At 43.5% G+C, this 24,745-nt stretch overlaps 1 long non-coding RNA gene across 1 annotated transcript in view; it reads left to right on the top strand.

Annotated features, from left to right (window-relative positions):
- LOC117364186 overlaps window positions 1–24,745 on the top strand; it is a 104,840-nt gene that overhangs the window by 16,697 nt on the left and 63,398 nt on the right. The window contains exons 2-3 of the long non-coding RNA XR_004540193.1: window positions 22,026–22,129; window positions 22,731–23,007. This is a non-coding gene — a long non-coding RNA (uncharacterized LOC117364186). The remainder of the gene's footprint in view (window positions 1–22,025; window positions 22,130–22,730; window positions 23,008–24,745) is intronic.

The following is a 24,745-nucleotide window of genomic DNA, read 5'->3' as shown; positions in this document are numbered from 1 at the left end:
TTACTTTTGTTTCCCTTTTTGATGCAGCCTTACACTTTTTTTTTTTAGTTTTTGTTAGCTTTCTAAAGGCTAACCTAGCCTTTGAGGTTATCCCACATTTGTAAGATCACGTTATCATCATTTCAGTAGGTTCATTTTATCTTGTCTAATTCCTCTTATAATCCTACATGATTAGCAATCTTTTACTGCACTATATCACGCATACACCCTTGTGATTACAATATGTCAGATTTGAAATGTGTATCCTGCCAGAGCTGGTGTTAGACTGCGAACATGAGCTAGGATTTAACAGAGAAAGAAGTATTTTTTGTTTATTTTGTTTACACCACAGTACCAGTGTGGGTAGGAGAGGGCAAAGTGTGTGAAGAGGCTATAAAGTAAACCCACCAGGATGTTTGAAAAAAACACCCAATTGGGCAGGAAAATCAAATCAAATAAAAAAATTGATTCAATAGGCTGAATCGAATCAAAAAATTTTTCCTGAATTGGACAGCACTAGTCTGCGGTGGTGGCTGCAGACGGCTGTCCTCTCAATGGGCATGCCTCTCTGAATTTGTTCTTGGGAGATTCTAATGACCGAAGGATTCCAACATTTTATGGTTTGGGGGGGAGGTCATTGCAGTGGACCCCCAGTTCAGGGTCATTGGACACTGGCTCAGCATAAGTGGTTCATAAATTGACTAGAACTTAGACTCGTTTGACTAGCGCTTCAGGCACTGGAGAAGTCTTTGGAAGGCAAAGCAGTCAGAGTCTTCTCGGAAAAATCAACAGCAATAGCCTACGTCTACAGGGAAGGAGGCACCAGAAGCACCCCTTACGCCAGTGGTCTCAAACTCAAACCCTTTGCAGGGCCACATTTTAGATTTGTAAGTACTTGGAGGGCCGCAGAAAAAATAGTTAATGTCTTATTAAAGAAATGGCAATTTTGCATAAGGTAAAACTCTTTATAGTTTTATAAATCTTCTCAACCCCCCTCCCCCTGAAGGCCTGCATGTTCCCCCCCAGCTTCCCCCCTGGCCTCCCGGTCTTAGTTTCAGCTAATTACCATGTTTTATGTTTTATTAAGAATTTTATATACCGCCTATCAAGGTTTTCTAAGCGGTTTTACAATCGGGTACTCAAGCATTATCCCTATCTGTCCCGGCAGGCTCACAGTCTATCTAACGTACCTGGGGCTATGGAGGACTGAGTGACTTTTCTAGGGTCACAAGGAGCAGCGCGGGGTTTGAACCCAGAACCCCAGGGTGCTGAGGCTGTAGCTTTAACCACCACGCCACACACTCCTCCTCCTCCACAGTCTGCAGAGAGGATCACCGGTGCTGTAGTGTTCCTTGCAGACTGCCATCGGCCTCCACAGCACATTCCCTCTGCCGTGGTCCCAACCCTCCTCTGACGTCAGGGGCAGGATCGTGGCAGAGTGAACGTGTTGCTGAGGACGATGGCAGCCTGCAAGGATTACTACAGCATTGGCAATCCTCTCTGCAGGCTGCGGTAATTAGCTGAAGGTAAGAGCGGGAGGCCAGGGGGTAGCCGGAGGACGCTGCAAAGAGCAGACAGCACTAGTAGAGACCGTGGGCCGCAAAATAGTACCTGGCGGGCCGCATGTGGCCCCTGGGCTGCGAGTTTGAGACCACTGCCTTACGCTTAGAAGCTTAACTCATCTTTTGGTTGGCAGAAGCTTATTTGTATGCACTCGGCCGTGCATGTTGCACGAGTGGAAAATGTGTAGGCCAACTTTCTCAGTCAGACTCTCGACCCAGTAAAATGGTCTCTGGCCCCCCCAGGTTCTCACTTCCATAGTTCGGCGGTGGGGGTGTTCACAGATGGATCTGATGGCTTTTACAGCCAAAGATACGAGCCTAGAAGCATGGGATTGGACACGGTTCAACCGTGGCCGGAGAAGGGGCTGTTGTACATGTTTCCCCTGTGCCCCATGCTAGGGTGAGTCATCCGGGCTTGGTAGTCCTAGTGGCGCCCTCTGGAAAAGGAAATAAGGACAAATGCTAATTGGTTCCAATTAGTGCCAGTTAACATTACTGTGAGATGATAACTGTTAAATCCAATTAAGTCAATTAAGTTGGCTGTGCAACTGTATTTATTCTTTAAACTTATAAATTTGGACATGCAAGTTTATAGAAGCTGAGAGTAAGTGTATTTTGCAATTAACAGTAATGCCTTTACCACCCTCTGCTTAGGAGGCAGTAAGTATACTTGTGTTAACTATACAGGTTACAGCACATGGTAAAATACAGTGTTCCAGCTGCAATAGGCAATCCATACCATTCTTCACCTGTAACGTACTCATTTCCTGCCCTATAAGATAGCATATACAGTAAGTTACATTCCTTGTTCATATGCTGTTGGCATGCTTTAGTACTGTATTGTATACAGACCCCTTATATCCAGTATGTCAAAATTTTAAAATTTCACTGTGATAATGTGTCAGCTGGCCATCTAATGTTTATTTAATGTTTTAGCATACAGAAATATTTTTAAAAGGACAGTTCCTTTAAAATATTTGGCATCACTTTGTATAATTGGTTGCAGATCAGATTTTCAAATAGTTATATGACTGATGTCTAAAGTTGATATCTGGATTAAATGGATGTTTTGTCACCTTTTCAAATAGGCTATTCCTGTATATAATCAAACATACAACTTTAAGAAGCCTTTTCCTAGAGACATTGCTATGCATTTAGATGTTTAAATCTGCCATTTGAATTGCAGGGCACGTAGTATAATTCCATAGCACATGTTAAAGCATGTAATTAGGAAGTATTTTGACTGGGAATGTTTTATCTTGTTTTTTCCATTATATGTGAACAGTTTACATCCATTTTGACTTGAGATAAATTAATAAAAATATTAGCATTTTTGACTGAATTTATTCCATGTGAAAATCATTTTTATTAAGAACCCAATACAATGCAACATTATAGCTTTCAAATATTTGAAAATAAATATAAACATCCACCCACATATTGACGCATACAATTTTTATGTGAATTTTTATCTCCTCACTCCCACCCAGATCCTCCTTCCTCTCCTAAATTAAACTTTAACATGTTAAGGAAAATGTTTCAAAGTAATTTAATCAGAGCCTAAAGAGGTTCCCACACAGCCAGAAATCACTTTTTCACCTTCTCTCCCACCCTCATCATTGTCAGTTGCTTTCTCCGCAGCAGTTCATTCAAGTATTTATTTAAAAATGTATATACCGTGTATACAGTTTGCATATTCACAATCATAAATGTTAGACAAACTATACCATAAAATTTGATCATTAATCAGGTAATATATTAGCAGGTACTTACTTTATGTAAGATCTCAGTTCAAAAAGGCACCTACAAACAATTGTGTCTTCAACATTTTCTTAAAACCCAATCTGGCAGTACAAGTAGATGTGGGCATCTCTGGTTGTATTCAAAGGAGCAACATACATTTCTTGGATAAAACACAAACTGTACCTACAAACAAATGCTGTGCAGGTGATTTTAGTTCCAGTTCATCTGTGATATCCAGTATGCACAGCTCTAAAGTTCTGGATATTGACTAACCTATCGTATGCATTTGGCCAATTCCTCACAGTATTGCTGGATCTTTGGACATTTCTACAGATAATGTACAGAGACTATGCCTTTTACACTAACACACTCTATACATACCTCTGCAATCTCCAGCCAAACTTTATGGGCCCATACAGAATGCAGTATTTTATAATACACCGCTTTTAAGTTGTGCACTATTTACCAATGTGTCTCCTCCTTGAATCCCTTCTCAACATTCTATTTCTGCATACTCCTCTCTAGTCACCTGCACCCATTTCTACTGTGTTTTCCCAAAAATAAGACACTGGCTTATATTAATTTTGGGCCCCAAAAAGGCACTAGGTCTTATTTTTGGGGCGATCTTATTTTTTCATATACAATGATTATCTCTCCCTTCCTCTCCTCCACCCTAATTCTTCCTATTTCCTTTCAATCCCCCACATGTGCAGCATTTTTCCTCCCCCTCGTACCTATCTCCTTGTGCGGTTTCTTTCTATCCCGCCCTCCTCCCTCCCATCCTCCTGTGCAGCAGAACCCTTGCAGCTTCTTTCCCTCCCATCCCCCTGTGGAGCTATTTTTAATCCCTCTCATTCCCCCCCCTGATGACATCATCAGCAACGTGGCAGAGGAACGCCCGGATGTGAGAAAGCCACGATGGGGCCTGTGCTGCCAACGATGCAATTTGTTATAAGGTGCTGTATCTTGGTCACGCGGTTGGGGTTCGGATGGGTGGAAGAGATGGAAGGGTTGCTGGGGGAGCGCTGCTGTCTCCAGCAACTAGGGCTTATTTTCAGGGGTAGGGCTTATATTAAGACTTACCCTGAAAATCATGCTAGGGCTTATTTTCAGGGTAGGTCTTATTTTCAGGGAAACAAGGTATATGGTTTTCTGATGGGAGTAGTGCTGCCCGATTCACGATTCAAATCGATTCATCGATTCAAAAACAAAAAAAATCAGCCTCCCAATTCGGTGACTGACCTTACCCCCTTGCCCCCGAAAGCAGGATTGGCAACGCTGCCTCTTGCTGGCCGGCTACTGCCGCTCCTGCTTTAGAGGGCGACGGGGGAGGGTCAGTCGGGAAGTGCTGCGGTGTCCAGCTTCCCCTATGGCCTCCCGCGCAGCCTGCAGAGAGGATCGCCAGTACTTTAGCAATCCTTGGAGGTTGCCATAGGCTTCAGGAGCTGTCTTCCCTCTGCCGTGATCCTGCCTTTGACGTCAGAAGAGGAGCGGGACCTCGGCAGAGGGACGACAGTTCCTGAGGCCTATGGAAACCTGCAAGGATCGCTAAAGAAACGGCGATCCTCTGCAGGCTGATCCACTGCTGGCATTAGGTAAATGGATGTGCGGGAGGTCAGGGAGGAACACGCAGGCCTTCCGGGGGGAACAGTCCTTCAGGAAGAGGTACAGGCCTTCGGGGTGGTGGTACAGGCCTTCAGGAAGGTGCAGTCCTTTGAGGGGGACAGGCCTTCAGGGGTGGTGGTACAGGCCTTTGGGGGGTAGTGTAGGCCTTTGGGGGACAGGCCTTCAGGGGGGGACAGGCCTTCGGGCGAGGGGGCCCTGGTATAGGAGTACACGGAGGGAGGGAGGGGGGTTCAAAGAGACGTGCATATGCCGAACTTTAGGGGGAGGAAATAATGGGTCTAAAAACAGAGGAGAAGGAGAGATATAGTGGACAATGGGATTTAGGGAGGGAAGGAACAGAAAGGGAGAGAAGTTGGACACAAGGGATGGTGTAGAGGCGGAAATAGAGATACTGGATAGAAGGGTAGTTGGGAAGAGAAAGGGAGAGATGGTGGACCTTGGGGTGGTGGGGAAAGAGGGAGACATGAAGGATGAAAGGGTAGTTCAGAAAAGGTGGATCTGAGGATGCAGGCGAAAAAAAGATGCTAGACTTCCGGAGGAGGGAAGGGAAACGGAAGGGAACGACAGAGATGGAAGAGGGATGGTTAGCATGGAGGAAGAAGAAAACGACAAATGGGCAGGAGACCCTGGTAAGCGAGTTATCAGAAGACAACCAGAGCCTGGGACCAAAATGATTTTAATAATGACCAGACAACAAAAGGTAGAAAAAATAAATTTATTTTCTATTTTTTGATTACAATATGTCAGATTTGAAATGTGTATCCTGCCAGAGGTGGTATTAGACTGCGAACATGAGCTAGGATTTAAGAGCGAGAGGAAAAGTCTTTTTTGTTTATTTTGTTTACACCACAGTGCCAGTGTGGGTAGGAGAGGGCAAAGGGGTGAAGAGGCTATAAAATAAACCCACCAGGATGTTTAAAAAAAACAACAAAACACCCACTTGGGTGGGAAAATCAAATCGAAAAATCGATTCAATAGGCTGAATTGAATCGAAATTTTTTTTCCTGAATCGGGCAGCAGTAGTGGGGAGGATTGATATTGATGCACAATATTCCCCGATAATAGTCACCTATAAGTCCTTTATCTACCCCTCCTGTGGTCCCACTCTATCTAAATCTGTTCATTCCCTTGCCCTCTGCTGCTGCCTTAGCAACCCTGCTACATAGTGATGAACATATGAATAGCGTTATCTAACTTCTTAACTCATTTCTGATTTTTACTACTACTACTATTAATTATTTTTAGAGTGCTACCAGATGTACGCAGCGCTGTGTAGAGTCATGAATGAGACATTTTCTTCTTGAAAAAACTTACAATCAAACAGACAAGACAGACAAACAGGATGGAGATACAGTTAGGGGGGGATGGTTAATCTGCTGGCTAGGTTGGTGAGCAGTGGACAGTGGGGAGTAGGGTCTTAATGTCTCAAATGAAAGTATCTCCTTTGATTCATTATCTGGCAAATGTATCCTTAGACTGCCCTTGTCTTGCCATTTGTGAAATCTGATACCTTCCATCTATGGCCTAAAGCCTCCATTCCCCACAATTGGTAGATAAAAGGAATAATGAGGTTGTGCCTTGAACCCTTTATGCCTCAGTTTCCATGCCCACTTGACTGAAGGTATTAATAAGTTCTATATCTTTGATGGCAGGTCAATTTCCTTGGCAGGTAGTATGTATAATAAATGATAGGGACTAGTAATCTGATTTTCCAGTTCTAAAATGCAATATATGTGTGTGAGGGTGTTGCCAGTGTTTGTGGTGTTGGGTGATTTGGGGGGTGTTGCCAGTACTGTCGGGGGTGTCGGGTGATGTGGGTTTGTGTGTGTTACAAGTCCTGTCGGGGGTGTCAGGTGATGGGGATGTCGAGGGATGTTGGGTAGAGGGGGGGGTAGTGTGGGGGACTCTGTGGAGGGGAGTGGGGGATCGGTGCCTATGAAGGAGGGAGGTAGGGAGGGAGAAAAGAATCTCCCTGCCAGTTCAGCTGATGGAGGAATTCCCAAAACTGACTCAGCTGATGGGGCAAGCCCTCAATATAGTGTTTTTCCCCCATCTCGGGGTAGTGTGAGGGGGGTCAGTGACCACTGGGGGAGTAAGGGGGATCATGCCTTAATCTCTCCAGTGGTCATCTGGTCAGTTTGGGCAGCTTTGCGGCACTTATGTGCAACTAAAATGGGTCTAACTGCCAGCATCTAAGTTCCCTCTAGAAAAGCTTTGATTATCGCTGCAGTATGTCCAAGTTTAAGCCCGCCTGATTCCCGCCCATAACACACCTCCCAACATGCCCCTTTGAGTTCTAGATGCACAGCAGCTTAGAAGTGCTGCTGCACATCCAGAAAGTTGGTTTTGATTATCGGCACTTGGACATCCCTGCTATTAGGATATCCAAGTGCCGATATAGGCTTGTTTTTGGATGTTTCAGATTTTTGAACATGAGCCTCATAGTGTATAAGAGACATTTTATGTCTCCCTCCATATTTGCGGATTCGACATTCACGACTCTCCCCCTGGAACTGCTTATGTGCAGGGTAGAAGCGCTTTAGAGGTCGCTGGGAGGAGTCTGGGTGGTTGATCAGCCTCTTCCTGCCATGGGTGACTGTCTCTCAGTAAACCTGAGAAAAGTCAGGAAGTGCCAGGCCCAGGGTTCACCACCAACATAAAGAGAAACCAGGATGGGAAAGGCGGGGGAGTGTTGTTTTTAGATACTGTAACTTTATTTTTTAGGATGTGCCTAGTTCCCCTTCAGCAGACCTTTACACATGAATTAGTTCTGGTTTCTACCTATTCCCTGATTTCTTCAGGGTAGATGTAAGATGTCGGTGCTCATAGTAAGGTTGGGGAGTATCTGTATAAAGTCTATTTGAAGAAACAGACTTTTCACCACTCTAATCCAAGCTGAATGCTCGTCCCATAGTGGAGCGTTTGTGCCTGTCAGCCAGCGGAGGGCAGGCCAGCTTGGGAGCTGCAGGGAAAGGAGAGGATTGCTGGGTCCTTCCCTCAGCAACCGGGCTTGTGCTCTGTGCCTGAAAGCAGAAGTAATAGAGAGAAGGAATGTGTATGTGAGGGGGTGGCAGCACTTGCTGCTCCGGCACTGCTGGAGTTGCTGCTGCACATGACAGCAGGGAATTAAGGTTGGGGGGGCTCTAAAGCTATTTGTAAATTTATTGTATTCGCAAGAGGACTGCGCCCCTAAATCCTTCAAATATGGAGGGTGACCTGTATTGTCACATACATGCTAAAATAGCTTTATAAAATTACATAAGAATTGCCACTGCTGGGTCAGACCAGTGGTCCATCGTGCCCAGCAGTCCGCTCATGCAGTGGCCCCTAGGTCAAAGACCAGTGCTCTAAATGAGCCCAGCCTCACCTGCGTACTTTCCAGTTTAGCAGGAACTTGTCCAACTTTGTCTTGAATCCCTGGAGGATGTTTTCCCCCTACGACAGACTCCGGAAGAGCGTTCCAGTTTTCTACCACTCTCTGGGTGAAGAACTTCCTTACGTTCGTACGGAATCTATCCCCTTTCAACTTTAGAGAGTGCCCTCTCGTTCTCCCTTCCTTGGAGAGGGTGAACAATCTGTCTTTATCTACTAAGTCTATTCCCTTCAGTATCTTGAATGTTTTGATTATGTCTCCTCTCAATCTCCTCTTTTTGAGGGAGAAGAGGCCCAGTTTCTCTAATCTCTCACTATACGGCAATTCCTCCAGCCCCTTAACCATTTTAGTCACTCTTTTCTGGACCCTTTCGAATAGTTCCGAGTCCTTCTTCATGTACGGCGACCAGTCCTGGATGCAGTACTCCAGGTAAGGGCGCACCATGGCCCGGTACAGCGGCATAATAACCTTTTCCGATCTGCTTGTGATCCCTTTCTTTATCATTCCTAGCATTCTGTTTGCCCTTTTTGCCGCTGCTGCGCTTTGCATGGACGGCTTCATCGACTTGTTGATCAGAACTCCCAAGTCTCTTTCCTGGGAGGTGTCCAAGTACTGCCCCGGACATCCTGTATTCGTGCATGAGATTTTTGTTACCGACATGCATCACTTTACACTTATCCACGTTGAACCTAATCTGCCATGTTGATGCCCATTCCTCGAGCCTGATTATGTCACGTTGCAGATCTTCGCAATCCTGTGTCTTCACTACTCTGAATAACTTCATATTGTCCTCAAATTTAATCACCTCACTCGTCATACCAGTGTCCAGATCGTTTATAAAGATGTTGAAGAGCACGGGTCCAAGCACCGAGCCCTGCGGCACTCCACTGGTGACGCTCTTCCAGTCTGAGTATTATCCATTTACCCCCACTCTCTGTTTCCTATGCTCCAGCCAGTTTTTAATCCACGTGAGTATTTCACCCTCGATTCCATGGCTCCCAGTTTTCCGAAGTAGTCATTCGTGTGGAACCTTGTCGCCCTTGTCTGTCTGTTTACTCCCTCAAAGAAGTGCAGCAAGTTCGTCAAACAAGATCTGTCTTTGCTGAAACCGTGCTGGTGGTCCTCATCAGCCCATGTCTGTCAAGGTGATCAATGATGCGGTCCTTTATCAGTGCCTCTACCATCTTTCCTGGTACTGAGGTCAGACTCACCGGTCTGTAGTTTCCCAGGTCCCCCTTCGAACCTTTTTTGAAGATCGGCGTAACATTCGCCACCTTCCAGTCCTCCGGAATCTTTCCCAATTTGATCGACAGGTTAGCTACTAGTTGAAGCAGTTCAGCTATAGTCCCTTTCAGTTCCTGGATGACCCTCTGATGGATGCCAGATTTCAGATACTTGTAATGGGTTCTAGAAGTGGTTATGGTCCATGGCTCCTGGCCAAGGACTATTGCTCTGGTTGACTTTCTGTCTTGTTTTAGCTCACATCTTTACAAGCACTCAGTTCTAGTAGTGTTATAGAGCAGGGGTGCCCACACTTTTTGGGCTTGCGAGCTACTTTTAAAATGACCAAGTCAAAATGATCTACCAACAATAAAAATGCTAAACATATATATATATATATATTTATTTATTTATTTATTTATTTATTTATTTATATATATATATATATATATATATATATATATATATATATATATATATATATATATATATATACACACATATATATATACACAGCGAGTGTACTTTGTATTTATGTTCAAATATTTTTTTATTATACAGCCCCCCTCCCCCGAAGGCCTGACCCCCCCTGAAGGTCTGCACATTCCCCCTCAAAGGTTGACTCCCCCCCTGAAGGCCTGCACTACCCCTTGAAGGACTGCACTCCCCCCCCCCCCCCCCCGAAGGCCTACCCTCCCCACATCCATTTACCTAATTCCAGCAGGGAGCAGTCTGCAGAGAGGATCGCTGGTACTTTAGCGATCCTTACAGGTTGCCATAGGCCTCAGGAGCTGTCTTCCCTCTGCCCCAAGCCTGTCTCTGAATTAGAGGAGGGGCAGGACCACGGCAGAGGGAAGACAGCTCCTGAGGCCTATGGCAACCTGTAAGAATTGCTAAAGTACCACCTGCCACCGGCCGTCTCCCATTCGTCCCCTTTGGAGATCCCCACAGGAATAAGGAAGTTAAATTAATAGAATACTTAGGCACAGAAAAACAAAGAAATACTTCCAAGAACTGCCCCATAAGAACTGCCTGTCACAATGCTCATTAGTGGAACTGAATAAAAGACAAGTACAATGGATTTAGAAGGGGGACGATCCGCCCGGGTGCACGGCTTGGAGGGGTGCACAGCCGGCCAGGTCCGGGTCATCCTGCCTTTCTTTTCCCCCGGTCCGCGCTCGGGGCTTGCGCCTGCCTGGTTCCGCGCCGATGCTCGAATGGTGCCGTCAACTCCCGCGAGTCTCGCGATAACCAACAGCAGCATTTGGGCGGTGGGTGCGAGCCCCGTGCGCAGACCGGTGGAAAGGAAGGGCAGGAGGACCCGGACGGCTGTGCATCCCTCCAAACCGTGAACCCAGGGCGGGGGCGGACCGCCCCACCTCGGTACGCCACTGATTGGGAGGCCGATTTTGGGGTTTTTAAAATTGTATATCGGGCAGCATTAGGTCTCGCTCTTACCTCAATCATTACAGGCGCTTCTATTTCTTGTGATGCGCTGAGCTCCGTCCCCCACCGACCTTCACCCCGCCCTTCCAGCACTCTGATTGGCCAGCGTTCTTTAAGAGGCGGGCCAGTCAGGAGGGGAAAAAAAGAGAAGGGAAGAAGGGAACCTGCTGTGCGATCGACTGGGGTCGCCTGAGCGAACGACCTGTCGATCGCGATCGACGCGTTGGGCACCCCTGTTATAGAGGGTAGGTTATTCAATACTACTTTTTTCACACACATCCCCTATGTATCTTCCAAGACCTCGGCGAATACCATTGTGCAAAACACAAGTTTTGTATACACAGGAGTTGGGACACAAATCGTCACTGAAGACGAGTGACGATTTGTTTTAGCTCAGACATATATACATGTGTAAGTATACAAAAGATCCATCCCCTTCCTCCTTATTTTTGTTTTTAATCAGTGTTGTAAGCCTATTCTTTTCTCCCATACTCTGAATTTACTTTGCATCCTCCACAATGCAAAAGGGGGGGAGGAATTCCATGTGTTTTTCACTGATAAGTCCCTCTTTTTAGAATAAACTCCCTCTCCCTATTCTGAAATCCAAAACAGTAACCTCTTCCCTTTTCATGTAAATAGAATTTTATCGCTTCTGCATTGCAAGTCCTAACTCCTTAGCCCTTATCTTTGACCATTTTTCTGTTTCCTCTGTATGTATCATTTTTAATTTTGTCCTACTTCTTGTAGAAACATGACAGCAGATAAAGGCCAAGTGGCCCATCCAGTCTGCCCATCCACAGCATCCACTATAGTAAGGCACCCTTACCCTAAGTAGAGTGCAGAATAAAACAGAAATGATTGTATATTTCCTAGGGCAGAGCACGGTACTGGGGTTCAAGAAAGGATTGGACAATTTCCTACTGGAAAAAGGGATAGAGGGGTATAGTTAGAGGATTACTACACAGGTCCTGGACCTGTTGGGCCGCCACGTGAGCGGACTGCTGGGCACGATGGACCTTAGGTCTGACCCAGCAGAGGCATTGCTTATGTTCTTATGTTCTTAGATGCTGTTTAGAAAGATGATGGCAGTGGTTTCTTTCTAGCTCACAGTTTGCATCAAACATAGTCCATTATTTCTCTGTCTTGCTGCATTTGGCATTAGCATGTAGGTACATCTTGGATGCTTACTTAAAAAGAAGAACAAAATCATAAATGAACATTAATAGGTAAAAAAACTACATGAACCACCTGATTTTATAACAGGTTGCTTATATGAGAAGTCTGAAAGGTGCCTATTTTATTAAAGGGGATGGGATTTTGGTTATATATTACAGTATATAGTATAAGTATTACGGTATATGAATTAAAATTATAGCAGATAAAAAGACCATCAGAGTGGGCATGAGGAAAATCATTCTTACTCAACTATTTTCCCACAATTCAGTTGCTCCCAACAACCATGTCATTCAATTGTGCAGGTTCATAATTTTTTTTTATTTTTTATTCGCTACTTAACTTGAGAGCTTTCAGCAACAAGCACTGATGCAATTATGTTTCAAGCCCCAAGTTCATGACACTCTCAAAGGAGTTTCAGGGTATGACACTCTCAAAGGAAATTCACTTGCATCAAAAATAATATACATGAGAAATTTAAAAAAAAAAATCACTTTTTTACTCATGCTATCAAATATTCAAATTTCTTCAGTAAAATATTTCAAACTCCACTCAGTTTGGAATAAAGAAATAAAACATAGGTTTGAGTTTGGTGATCTCCTCTGAAAGTTTTTGTATTTAATCAAATCACAAACATGTGACATGGCCATCCAATCAGATAACAGATTACCATTCAATGTTCCCAGTAGGTCAAACTGTATGAAGTCTATGTAATCAAAACTGTTCATGGCAGGCTAAATAAACGCTGCCTATAATTCCCATCCTGAATCCTTGGGGAGATCGTATCAATAATTCTCCATCTGAGTCATCAGGCGGGCTGCCAACATCCGTGAGATTACCAGTAAATATTATGTTCTTATGATCGTTAAACCACAGATCAGAGCGAAGGGAAATATAATAAATGCCAATTCACAGTTCATAATGAATTTAGAGCTTTATGGAATAGCATATTTTACTATTGAGCCAAATACAAATAATGAATATGATTCAGCTGAATATGAATACAGGGTATCGAGCTTTAATATAACAAATAATAAAAGAAACATTGTGAAATCAGAGACCAACCCTCTCGTTTACCAACACATAGTGCTGGTTTTAGTGCTGGCAGCAGCGGTAACTACTCCGATGCTCATAGGAATTCTATGAGCGTCGGAGCAGTTACTGCTACTGCCGGTGCAAAAACCCACATTATGCATTGGTAAAAGAGGGGGCAAATGTTTGTCAGTAGGATTTAGCACAATAGAGTCCTGGATTATTTCTGTTTGAATTTAAGGGCTCCTTTTACTAAGCTGCGTTGGTGTTTTTAGCACATGCTGCAGATTATCGCGCGCTAACCCCCGCACTATGTGGAAAAACTAACGCCAGCTCAATGGAGGCGTTGGTGTCTAGCGCGTGCTAAAACCGCTAGCGCAGCTTAGTAAAAGGAGCCCTAAATCATTATTTGGTTGAATATGAATAATTTATTAGGAGCACTATTCAGGGCTAAATCAAATTAAACAAGTATATTCGGTACATCCCTAATTGAATTTATCTGTAATCTGAAAATTCTATGAGGGAGGGGAACATTGCAAACCAATTTTATTTAGTATTTATATACCTCTTATAGCCTAAGTGATTTTACATTCAGGTACTTAAGCATTTTTCCCTGTCTGTCCTGGTGGGCTCACACTGTACCTAATGTACCTGTGCAATCCAATGATTGTAGAGTCCTACCAAGAGAAGTGAGAGCAGGGTGGATGTCCATGCATCCGTGTTTTCAACTTCTTCATTATGCCTTGGTCAATAGTTGGCATAAATTCCTTCCTTTTTGATATGTAATCATTGAAAACTTAGGAAAAAAGTCTGTTGTGACTCTTGTGAGGACAAAAGATGCCAAAACATCTTAAGAAATTATACCACTTGACATGTGGTATTCCCACTAGCCATTCTCTGAGTGAATTCAGAAACATAAACATAAGAATTGCCATACTGGGATAGACCAAAGGTCCATCAAGCCCAGAATCTTGTTTTCAACAGTGGCCAACCCAGGTCTCAAGCACCTAGATAGATCCCAAGTAGCAAAAAAGATTCTATGCTGCTTATCCTAGGAATAAGCAGTGAATTTCCCCAAGCCATCTCAATAATGGCTTATGGTCTTCTCTTTTAGGAAATTGTCCAAACCTTTTTAAAACCATGCTAAGCTAACTGATTTCACCACATTTCTCTGACAATGAATTCCAGAGTTTAATTATATGTTGTGTGAAGAAATATTTTCTCTAGTTTGTTTTAAATCTACTACTTTAGCTTCATCGGATGTCCCCTAGTCCTAGTATTTTTGGAAAGAGTGAACAAGTGATTAACATCTACTGTTTCCACTCCACTCATTATTTTATAGACCTCTATCATATCATCTCTGAGCCGGGTCTTTTCCAAGCTGAAGAGCCCTAGCCACTTTAACCTTTCCTCATAGGGAAGTTGTTCCATCCCTTTTATCATTTTTGTCTCCTTTCTCTGTTCCTTTTCTAATTCCGCTATATCTTTTTTGAGATATGGCGACCAGAACAGCACACAGTATTTGAGGCGCGGCCGTACCATAGAGCGATACAAGGGCATTATAACATTATCTCTGTTTTCTATTCCTTTCCTGATAATTCCTAAGAACATAAGAACATAAGCAGTGCCTCCGCCGGGTCAGACCATAGGTCCATCCTGCCCAGCAGTCCGCATCACCAGAAGGGGCCCCCTTGCCACCTTGGTTTCTCATTGAAGTCCTATCTTCCTATCAAAGTCCTAACCCTCCGGTCTTGCACATGCACGACCTGGTTGGCTTTCTATACTTATTACCTGGTTAGCTTTCTATACTTGTGTTACATCCCAGCACCTCTCTCAGTATCCCACGATCCCTTTATCCCTCAGGAATCCGTCCAATCCCTGTTTGAATCCCTGTACCGTACTCTGCCTGATCACTTCCTCCGGTAGCGCATTCCAAGTGTCCACGACCCTTTGGGTGAAGAAAAACTTCCTTGCATTTGTTTTGAACCTATCTCCTTTCAGTTTCTCCGAATGCCCCCTCGTACCTGTTGTCCCCCTCAGTCTGAATAATCTGTCCCTATCCACCCTCTCTATGCCCCTCATGATCTTGAAGGTCTCTATCATATCTCCCCTGAGCCGCCTCTTTTCCAGAGAGAAGAGCCCCAGCCTATCCAACCTCTCGGCGTATGGGCAGTGTTCCAGCCCTCTTACCAGTTTCGTTGTTCTCCTTTGGACTCTCTCAAGTACCGCCATGTCCTTCTTGAGGTTCGGCGACCAATACTGAACGCAGTATTCCAGATGTGGACGCACCATCGCTCGATACAATGGCATGATGACTTCCCGCGTCCTGGTTGTTATGCCCCTCTTTATGATGCCCAGCATCCTGTTGGCTTTTTTCGAGGCTGCTGCGCACTGTGCAGAAGGCTTCAGTGATGCATCCACCAGCACACCCAAGTCTCTCTCAAGTCTGCTGTCTCCCAACAATGCCCCCCCCAATTTGTAGTTGAACAACGGGTTCTTTTTCCCTATATGCATGACCTTGCATTTGTCCACGTTGAAGCGCATTTGCCATTTGTTTGCCCAGTCTTCCAGCTTGTCCAGGTCCCTTTGCAGGTCCTCACACTCCTCCCTGGACCTAACTCTGCCGCACAGTTTGGTATCGTCTGCAAATTTTATAACTTCGCATTTTGCCTCCTTTTCCAGGTCATTGATAAATATGTTGAAGAGTAACGGCCCCAGCACCGATCCCTGTGGCACACCGCTCGTGACTCCCCGCCAGTCAAAATATTGGCCCTTTACTCCGATCCTATGCAGTCTACCTGACAACCAGTGCTTGATCCATCTGTGCACATCCCCTCCCACCCCGTGGTTCCACAGCTTCCTAAGTAGCCTTTCATGTGGCACCTTGTCGAAAGCCTTTTGAAAATCAAGGTAAATGATGTATATGGGTTCCCCATTGTCTACCCGACTGCTTATTCCCTCAAAGAAGTACAGAAGGTTTGTTAGGCACGACCTTCCCTTACAGAATCCGTGCTGGCTTGTTCTCAGTAGGCCATTCCTCTCGATGTGCTCGCAAATGCCTTCTTTGATCATAGCTTCCACCATCTTCCCTATAATTGAAGTCAGGCTCACTGGCCTGTAGTTCCCGGGGTCACCCTTCGATCCCTTCTTGAAGATAGGTGTGACATTTGCCAATTTCCAGTCCTCTGGTACTTCTCCAGTTTTCAAGGATAGGTTGCAAACATGCTGGATTGTGCCCGCTATTTCTTGTCTTAGTTCCTTCAGAACCCTTGGGTGGATCCCGTACGGGCCCGGTGATTTGCCGCATTTTAACCTGTCTATCTGTTTGAGGACATCCTCCTTACTTACCTCTATGTGCTCCAATTTTTCGGCCTGTTCCCCACTCATGAGCTCCTCTGAGTCCGGTATATTAGATGTGTCTTCGCTCATGAAAACCGACGAGAAGAACGTGTTCAACCTCTCAGCTACCTCTTTATCCTCCTTAATTACTCCCTTCCTATCCCCATCGTCCAACGGCCCCACCTCCTCTCTCGCTGGTCGCTTCCCCTTTACGTAACTGAAGAATGCCTTGAAGTTTTTCGCCTCCCTGGCCAGCCCCTCTTCATATTCCCCTTTTGCTTTTCTAACCTCTCGGTGGCATTCCTTTTGGCATTTCCTGTGCGCCTGGTGATTTTCCTCCGTTGGGTCCTTTTTCCATCTCCGGAAGGATACTTTTTTGTCATTTATTGCCCTCTTTACTTCAGTTGACATCCAAACCGGGTCCTTTGACCGCTTGTTCTTGCAGCCTTTCCTGAAACTGGGGACGTACATTCTTTGTGCTTCCTGCAGGGTGTCCCTGAATAGGGTCCAGGCGCTTCCTACAGTCTCCATCCTAAAGATGTTTCTGAGCTTCCTCCCCACCATTTCCCTCATAGCAACATAGTTCCCTTTCCTGAAGTTGAGCGCAGTTGTTGCGGTCCTCCTTACTATGGGTATCCCCCTTTCTAATGTGAATCTGATCGCATTGTGATCACTGTTGCCTAGTGGTCCTCCCACTTCTACCCCTCTTGCAGGCCCCCCTAATCCGTTTAGGATGAGGTCAAGAGTAGCACCCCCTCGCGTCGGTTCCTTGACTAGTTGCTCCATGAAGCAGTCCCTCACAGCTTCTACAAATCCTGTTTCCCTAGTGCAGTTGGAGTGACCCGTACTCCAGTCTATCCCCGGATAGTTGAAGTCCGCCATCACTGTTATACTTCCAGTCCTGCATTCCTGTCTCAGTTCAGCTTCCAAGTCGTGTCCGACTCCTTCTGGCGTACCAGGTGGGCGATAGTACAGCCCCAGTTTTATGTCTGCACCCTTGTTTCTCGGCAATTTGACCCATAGCGATTCCAGCCCCTCTGCCTTCGTTGCCATATCCATCCCGACCGCACTTAGCAGCCACCGCACTTTGAGCTGAGGGTTTCAATGTATCCTCAACAATGACACCTAGATCCTTTTCCTGGGCAGTGACTCCTAACACAAACCCAGAATCACATAGCTATAGTTCGGGTTCCTCTTTCTCACATGCATCACTTTGCACTTGCTCACATTCAACATCATGTGGCATTTTGATGCCCAGTCTTCCAGTTTCAGAAGGTCCTCGTGATTTTTCACAATCCTCTTGTGATTGAACAACTTTGTGTCATCAGCAAATTTAATTATCTCACTAGTTATTCCCATTTCTAAATCATTGATAAATATATTAATAAGCAGCAGTCCCAGCACAGACCTCTGGGGAGCTCCACTATTTATACCAATTCAATTCTTAAACACTTTAATAAATGTCATCTAATGAAGCACTCCAGCTGCAAATGCTAAAGCAAGGAGGAAAAAGCCTCAGAACCCCGTCTTCAGACAGATGAAATCTTGCTGAGAGACTAGATAGGGTAAGCCAATGTCAGACTCGGTGGTCTATAATTTCCCAGATCACCTCTGGAACCCTTTTTAAAAATCGGCGTCATGTTGGCCTCTCTCTAATCTGGTTTTTAAAGAAAAATTGCAAATTACTAACAATAGCTCTGCAAGTTCATTTTTCAATTCAATCAGCATAGATGAATATTCAAAGTTGTTAAAATACATGCGGACCATGAAAAAGTGCAGGAAGACCTTAAGAAATTTGAAGACTTGGCATCCAAATGACAGATGAAATTTAAAGTGGGCAAATGCAAAGTGATGCACATTGGGAAGAATAATCCAAATCATAGTTACTGGATGGTAGGGTCTACCTTAAGTGTCATCACCCAATAAAAAGATCTAGGTTTCTTCATAAACGATAATGCTGAAATCCTCCACCCAATGTGCAGGGGTGGCCAATAAAACAAACAGGATGCTAGGAATTAGTAAGAAAGGGATGACAAATAAAACCAAGAATATTATAATGCCTCTTTAGCGTTCTATGATACAACCTTACCTTTAGTATTGTGTTCAATTCTGGTCAACTTATCTCAGAAAAAGATTTAGCAGAATCAGAAAAGGTTCAAAGAAGAGCAACCAAAATGATAAACTCCTCTCGTGAGGAAATACTAAAGAGGTTGGGGCTCTTCAGCTTGAAAAAGAGACAGCTGAAGGGGGATGTGATTGAGGTCTGCAAAATCCTTAGTGGTGTAGAATGGGTAAAAGTGAATTGATATTTTACTTTTTCAAAAATTATAAAGACTAAGGGACACTAAGGGCTCCTTTTACTAAGCTGCGATAGTGTTTTTAGCGCACACAGAATTTTAGTGTGCGCTAAACCCACGCTATGCTGGCGTTAGCATCTAGCACAAGCGACAATTTAGTGCATGCTAAGCGTGCGCTATAATCGCTATCGCGGCTTAGTAAAAGTAGACCTAAATGAAGTTACATGGACATACCTTTAAAACAAATAGAAGGGAATATTTTTTTTTCACTCAGCAAATAGTTAAGCTCTGGAATGCATTGCCAGAGGTTGTGGTAAGAGCGGATAGAGTAGCTGGTTTTAAGAAGGGTTTGGATAATTTCCTGGAAGAAAAGTGCATAGTCTGTTATTGAGAAAGATATGGGGCAAGCCACTGCTTGCACTGGATCGGTACCATGGAATGCTGCTACTCTTTAGGTTTTGGCCAGGTACTAGTGACCTGGATTGGCCACCGTGAGAACAGGGTACTGGGCTTTATGGACCTTTGATCTGACCCAGTAAGGCTATTCTTATGTTCTTATGATTTAAGAAAGGTTTGGACAAGTTCCTGGAGGAGAAGTCCATAGTCTGTTGAGACAGACATAAGGGAAGCCACTGCTTGCCCTGGGGTTGGTAGCATAGAATGTGCTACTATTTGGGTTTCTGCCAGGTACTTTGTGATCTGAAGTGGCCACTGTTGATTTTTCTTGTTACATAGAGCGTGTTGGACTCCAGTTAGTCTAATAGATGCTGGCACTGTCATCTTGAACCTGGGACATTGGATCATTTATTATATTATTGTCCCTTGATACATCAATTTTGGAGTTCCATTTGGGATCAGGTAAACAAAGTAATGGAAAATCCAGTGGCACTAACATATGACACTGTGCTATTTGGCACTATGATGAGAGCTAAAAGCCAAATATCATCTTAGAATAATAAACTTATTTTTATTATGACAGGGGTTGCCATACAGATTATTTTAAGGAATTGGAAAAACTGGGATAGATTGAACTATATCTTTTGGTGGGAGTCACTTTTTCACATTTTAAAAATGGAGCATATTATGGCTATACAACAGGAACATTACAAAAAGTTTCTGAAGATTTGGGAGCCATTGACAAAATTTTGCAAAGAGTAATGGTTGAGTTTGCTCTTTGGTCATACACATCCAGGGTGGGTGGGAACATATTTTTTAATTTTTTAATTTAAGTGTACTTTTTGAATATAATTATGGGGTGGGGTGATATATCTACTTGTCATAGATTACAATTTTAATTGTATTTAAGTGCTTATATAGTGTAATATGATTGTATTATATATTGCACTTACTTATGGCTTCAAAATGAATAAAGATATTTAAAATAAATAAATAAATAAATAAATAAATAATACAAGAGATTAGAACAGAAAAAAAAAGAAAACAGGATACTGGTCTAGATGGACTATTGATCTGACCCAGTATGGCTATTCTTATGTTCTCAATTATGATCAGTAGGTTTCCATAGAGGGAAGTAGTAATCATAGCTATACTTCTTCCAGAGCTGTAAATCCAAAAATGAAATCAATGATTGACTACATTGTATAGTAAATTTCAATTTCTGTTTAATCCTATTTGGGGAAAATACTTGAAGTACCTGTATGTAAACCACTTTCAGTGTGGTTGTAAAACTACAAAAAGGCGGTATACAAGTCCCAATCCCTTTCCCTAAATATGCTAGAAACCCAGGTAACATTTCAAAAGAATCCAGCCAAAAAAAAAAAAATCATCCAAAAATTCATAACAGTGTGTACATAAATTATTCTTCAAAATGCTCCATGTACAGTAAAGCCACAGAAGGAGCACCCTGTATCTTATAGTAAAACATATCCTCAAAAGTGAAATAATTCTGCTAATGATATGAAAAACCCATGAGAGAATCCTGAGGCTTGTACACTGTAAAACGTGCCAGTAATGAAGTATTACAAACCAAGACTGTAAAAATATTTTTTAATCTGGCCCATGGTGATGCAAGTGAGATCTTTACTATATGATCTCACTTGCATCACCATGGGTCTCTAAAGGTAGTCAAATTTAGATAATGGCTCCTAAATAGATACTCTTAGGGGGGGGGAGACAGTGGGTCTACTTGGAGGTTGATACAAATCTTTGTGTACTTTAGGCAAAAACCAAATTGAAGGAATTTTAAGATGAGTTTCAATCAAAAATTATTTTGGGACCAATGACTGAATTGTAGAAAAATAGTTGAGAGTAAGACTCTGATTCTCCTCATGCTTGTTTTGATGGACAGTAATCACGAAGCTGGGAGCCATTGTGGTTGCCGGGGGGGGGAGGGGCGGCGGCATCCTGGCTTTCTCCTCACTCTCCCTCATTGGCTCCCAGTGTTGTGATGTACTGGGTTACTTGGCATTTGTATATCATCAGGCTGGGGTGAATAAGGGAGGGTGCTGGCCACCTGCACTTTCCTTTCCACCTGAGGGATTAACAGTGTTTGACACACAAAAAGACACAGGGTGGGCTGGTTGATTGATAGACTGTGCACCTAAGCAGAGTGATGTTGCCGATGGAGCCAATCAATAGATTGCATTTAAACAGAGCATGTGATTCAAGTTTCAAGTTTAAGTAAATTTTGATTTGATCGCAAAATCTTACTTCAATGCGATTTGCAAAAAGATTCTCGTAGATGGTGCACCAAAAGTCATCATTGAAATTAATGGGGAAAAAAATTGGGACTGGAGCATGATCATGCAGGTAATTGTTTAAAATGGAGTGTACTGTATTCAGCCCATGGCAGTAAATGGCTGGTAAGCTGCTTCTGGCCATGAGTGAACTAACATCATATATTCAATACTGGGGCAAGCACAACTCTTGGTATTAAATATCTGGGTATAATCTCTGACTTGGTAGTTAATCAGGCACACGCTGATAATCAGGCACCGATCTGAATAACTTGTTACTTAAAGGTAGGACAGCGGCTGTGCTGTCCTAACTTTATGCAGTTACTTAGCTGGTTAGCAGACTGAAAATTGCTGCTAACTGGAAATTTCTGCACTACTTTAACTCTGTTTCCAGACCAGCCACAAACTAAGTGCCATTGAATATCCCTGGGTAGCCCTGCACAAGCTTTGTAGATTGACCCCTTTATTGACCCCTTCTTTTCTTTCCTGTATCTAGACTGAATTTGTGCACTGAGCTGTGACTTTTTCCTTATAACAGAGGGGGGTCCACCAGCTCCATAGGACAATACAGGCTTCCAGGACTATCAGCCTTATAGATAGCCACCTCAACTGCAGATGTGGAGTGTTAATGAGTGGGTTCAGGTAAGTTGCATGCATTTTGCAGTGACATTCAAATGCTCATGTGCTCATGAGTTTATAGCATTTTTGGAATCTAGTCATAGTTAGAATAATTAACTTCATTGTGTTTGCATTTAAGGAATGTATTTCCTGCAGACAAGCTGAGAAATATATAAAGCCGGCTTTGCACGTAAGAAATAATTTTTAACCTGAGAAAAACAATAGCTTTGGCCATTTCCCCAAAGCCAACCCTTCCATGATGGGAGATTAGTATCATTATGCATTCATTAGGAGTATTAGAACTAGATCTCTTAATCTATTACACAATTGGGCAGCCATTTATTCTTTCAGAATTTTCTCATACATCTTATTTTTTAGCAGCCGAGAGGTTTCTGTTGGGTATATTATCAGATTTGGTTTTGACTTTGTGGTGTGTGTCACTATATGACAGGTGCCTTAGGTTGTGTAAGATGGGGAAGGGAACAGATTTCAGACTGTGTTAAATATAGAGTTCTGTCTGTGACTGACTAATTGTAGTTGCCTAATGTACCCAAATACTTAAATAATGGTAATGGCAAATTGCTTTTTTCTTGAGAAATAATGTGTTTTCATCTTTTTTTTCTAGCAAGAAAGAGCACCAGCACAAGCTCCATCTCTGCCACAAGCAGCATCACCACTGCCATTTCTGTCCCACCTCCCACTATCTCCCTTCTAGTTCAACAGCTCCAGGGAGATGAGCACACAGATCCTATCATGGACATCTCCCAGGGATTGTTGGGATTTTCTCCAGGCCAAGCCGAGAGGAGCAGCGTCCAGAACTGGTTGCACTGATGGGGGAGCAAGGCTTCCACCTACAATGCCTCAGGGCAGAAAGTGGCAATCTGTTCTACATTCAAAACATGGTGTGTATGTATATGGGTATGTGTAGGTGGGTGAGGCATACATGAAAAAGGCACATCTTGTTTAGAGGCAGAAAAGACAGGGCAGCGGCATGGTATCTTATCAGTTCTCATACCACTGACATAGTTTCAGGCAAACCCAAAAGAGGAAGGTTAATTTTAAGGAACATTACTTGTTCTATCATCTCAGTTGCCATCCGTGAATGATACAGATTAAGGATGCCCCCCACCCCGCCATAGAAAAAAAACCTCATTCACTTGGAACACTAGTTGGTGGACATGAATCATACCATGGCCTTCTGTGTCTGATATGTTAAGGAGTCTGTGTGCTCAGAAAGGGAATGCCTGGCCACTTTATACTACTATCTTATCTGGGTGATGCTGATGTTGGCGTGTCAACAAATTGAAGAAGCAATGACCTTGGTCAAAATTGTATGTCCTGTGTTAGCAAAGGTAAAGTGGTAGCTGAATGAGATAAAGAGGAAGTAGCTGACATTGTTGGGGATAGGATACAACTCTTGATTCTGCTACTGACAGCTAAGAAGGCTAGCATTTTCTCTTGTTCATTCTTGCACCTCTTTTCCCATTCCTGTCTTAACACAAACAGTAGGCTTCCTTTTCCAGGAAGAAAACTTATTCAACTGGAGTGCAATACTCCTTTCAGCATTGGATCAAATATGGTAGCCAATTTGTACCATTCTAGCTAAGTGAGAGATTGTAGACAACTTTCGCATGCCCCTTTAAGCACTCTACTAATATCAGCACCATCTCTAACAAGTCCTACTTCTGCAGAAATTCCAACACTGTCTTTTCCAGAAAGTGCACTAAAGCAATAAGCTTACCCAAGATAGTAGTCACTGAACTAAGGGCCTCTGCAGCTTTCTTAAATGGCTGCAGCACATATACACCATTTGTGCTATGGGATCCAGTCCTGATGCCCAAGGGGGCAATCTAGTAAATTGGTAGCCTGCAGATACAGTTCATGCAGAGCAGTCTGCTGCTCAACTAAGCTATGCATTTGGTACGTTGAGTTTCACCTTGAAATTGCATTTTGCAGCAGTTTATGCTGAGGTTCACCAACTGATTGGCTGCATGCCCCTTAGCTGCTTTCTTGCTTTCACTCTCTTGAAGGAATCTATGGTAAAACTTCAACAGAATGTGAGTTTGAGCAGAAAGGCACAATATTTCCGAAAGGGCCTCCTGGCTTTTGTTAGTAAGACCGGTCCTTGGAACAGACCGCATGTAGGAAGCCATCTGATAATACGCCAACCAGTCAGTAGGATTCCAGTTGTAATCAGTTTGCATCACTGCAAAGGACAGCAGGGAGCCCAGGGAAGTAACCACCTGGAATAGATATTGCTTATTTGTAGTTCTCCACACTGAAAAAGGAAATTTTGAAGTCTCCGGTGGAAAGTCCTTGTTATCCAAAAAGGGCAAATAAGCCGTTGCTGTAGGTGGTATGTGCAATTGTTTACATAATCTCCTCCAGACCTGACGGAGTGGTTTAAAAAGTAGATCTCCCACAGGTGATGGGTGGCCGGGAAGATGCTGCGTATATAAAAGGTAGCTGAAATGGTACGGGTCACAAAGAGTAAGTTCAGAAGTAGTGGCTGAAAAATGGTGTGTTACTTAGAACCTGTGATAAGCAAATTAATGTAAACGCTTTTAAACCAGAGAATGGTAAAGTTTCTGGAATCCAGTGAATTACAGGACCAGAGGCAAAATGGATTCACAAGAAAAA

This window comes from Geotrypetes seraphini, chromosome 1 (genome assembly GCF_902459505.1).
Source record: "Geotrypetes seraphini chromosome 1, aGeoSer1.1, whole genome shotgun sequence".
NCBI classification, from domain to species: Eukaryota; Metazoa; Chordata; class Amphibia; order Gymnophiona; family Dermophiidae; genus Geotrypetes; species Geotrypetes seraphini.
The sequence above is the reverse complement of the archived record's forward strand: the minus strand, read 5'-3'. Positions and strand labels throughout refer to the sequence as shown.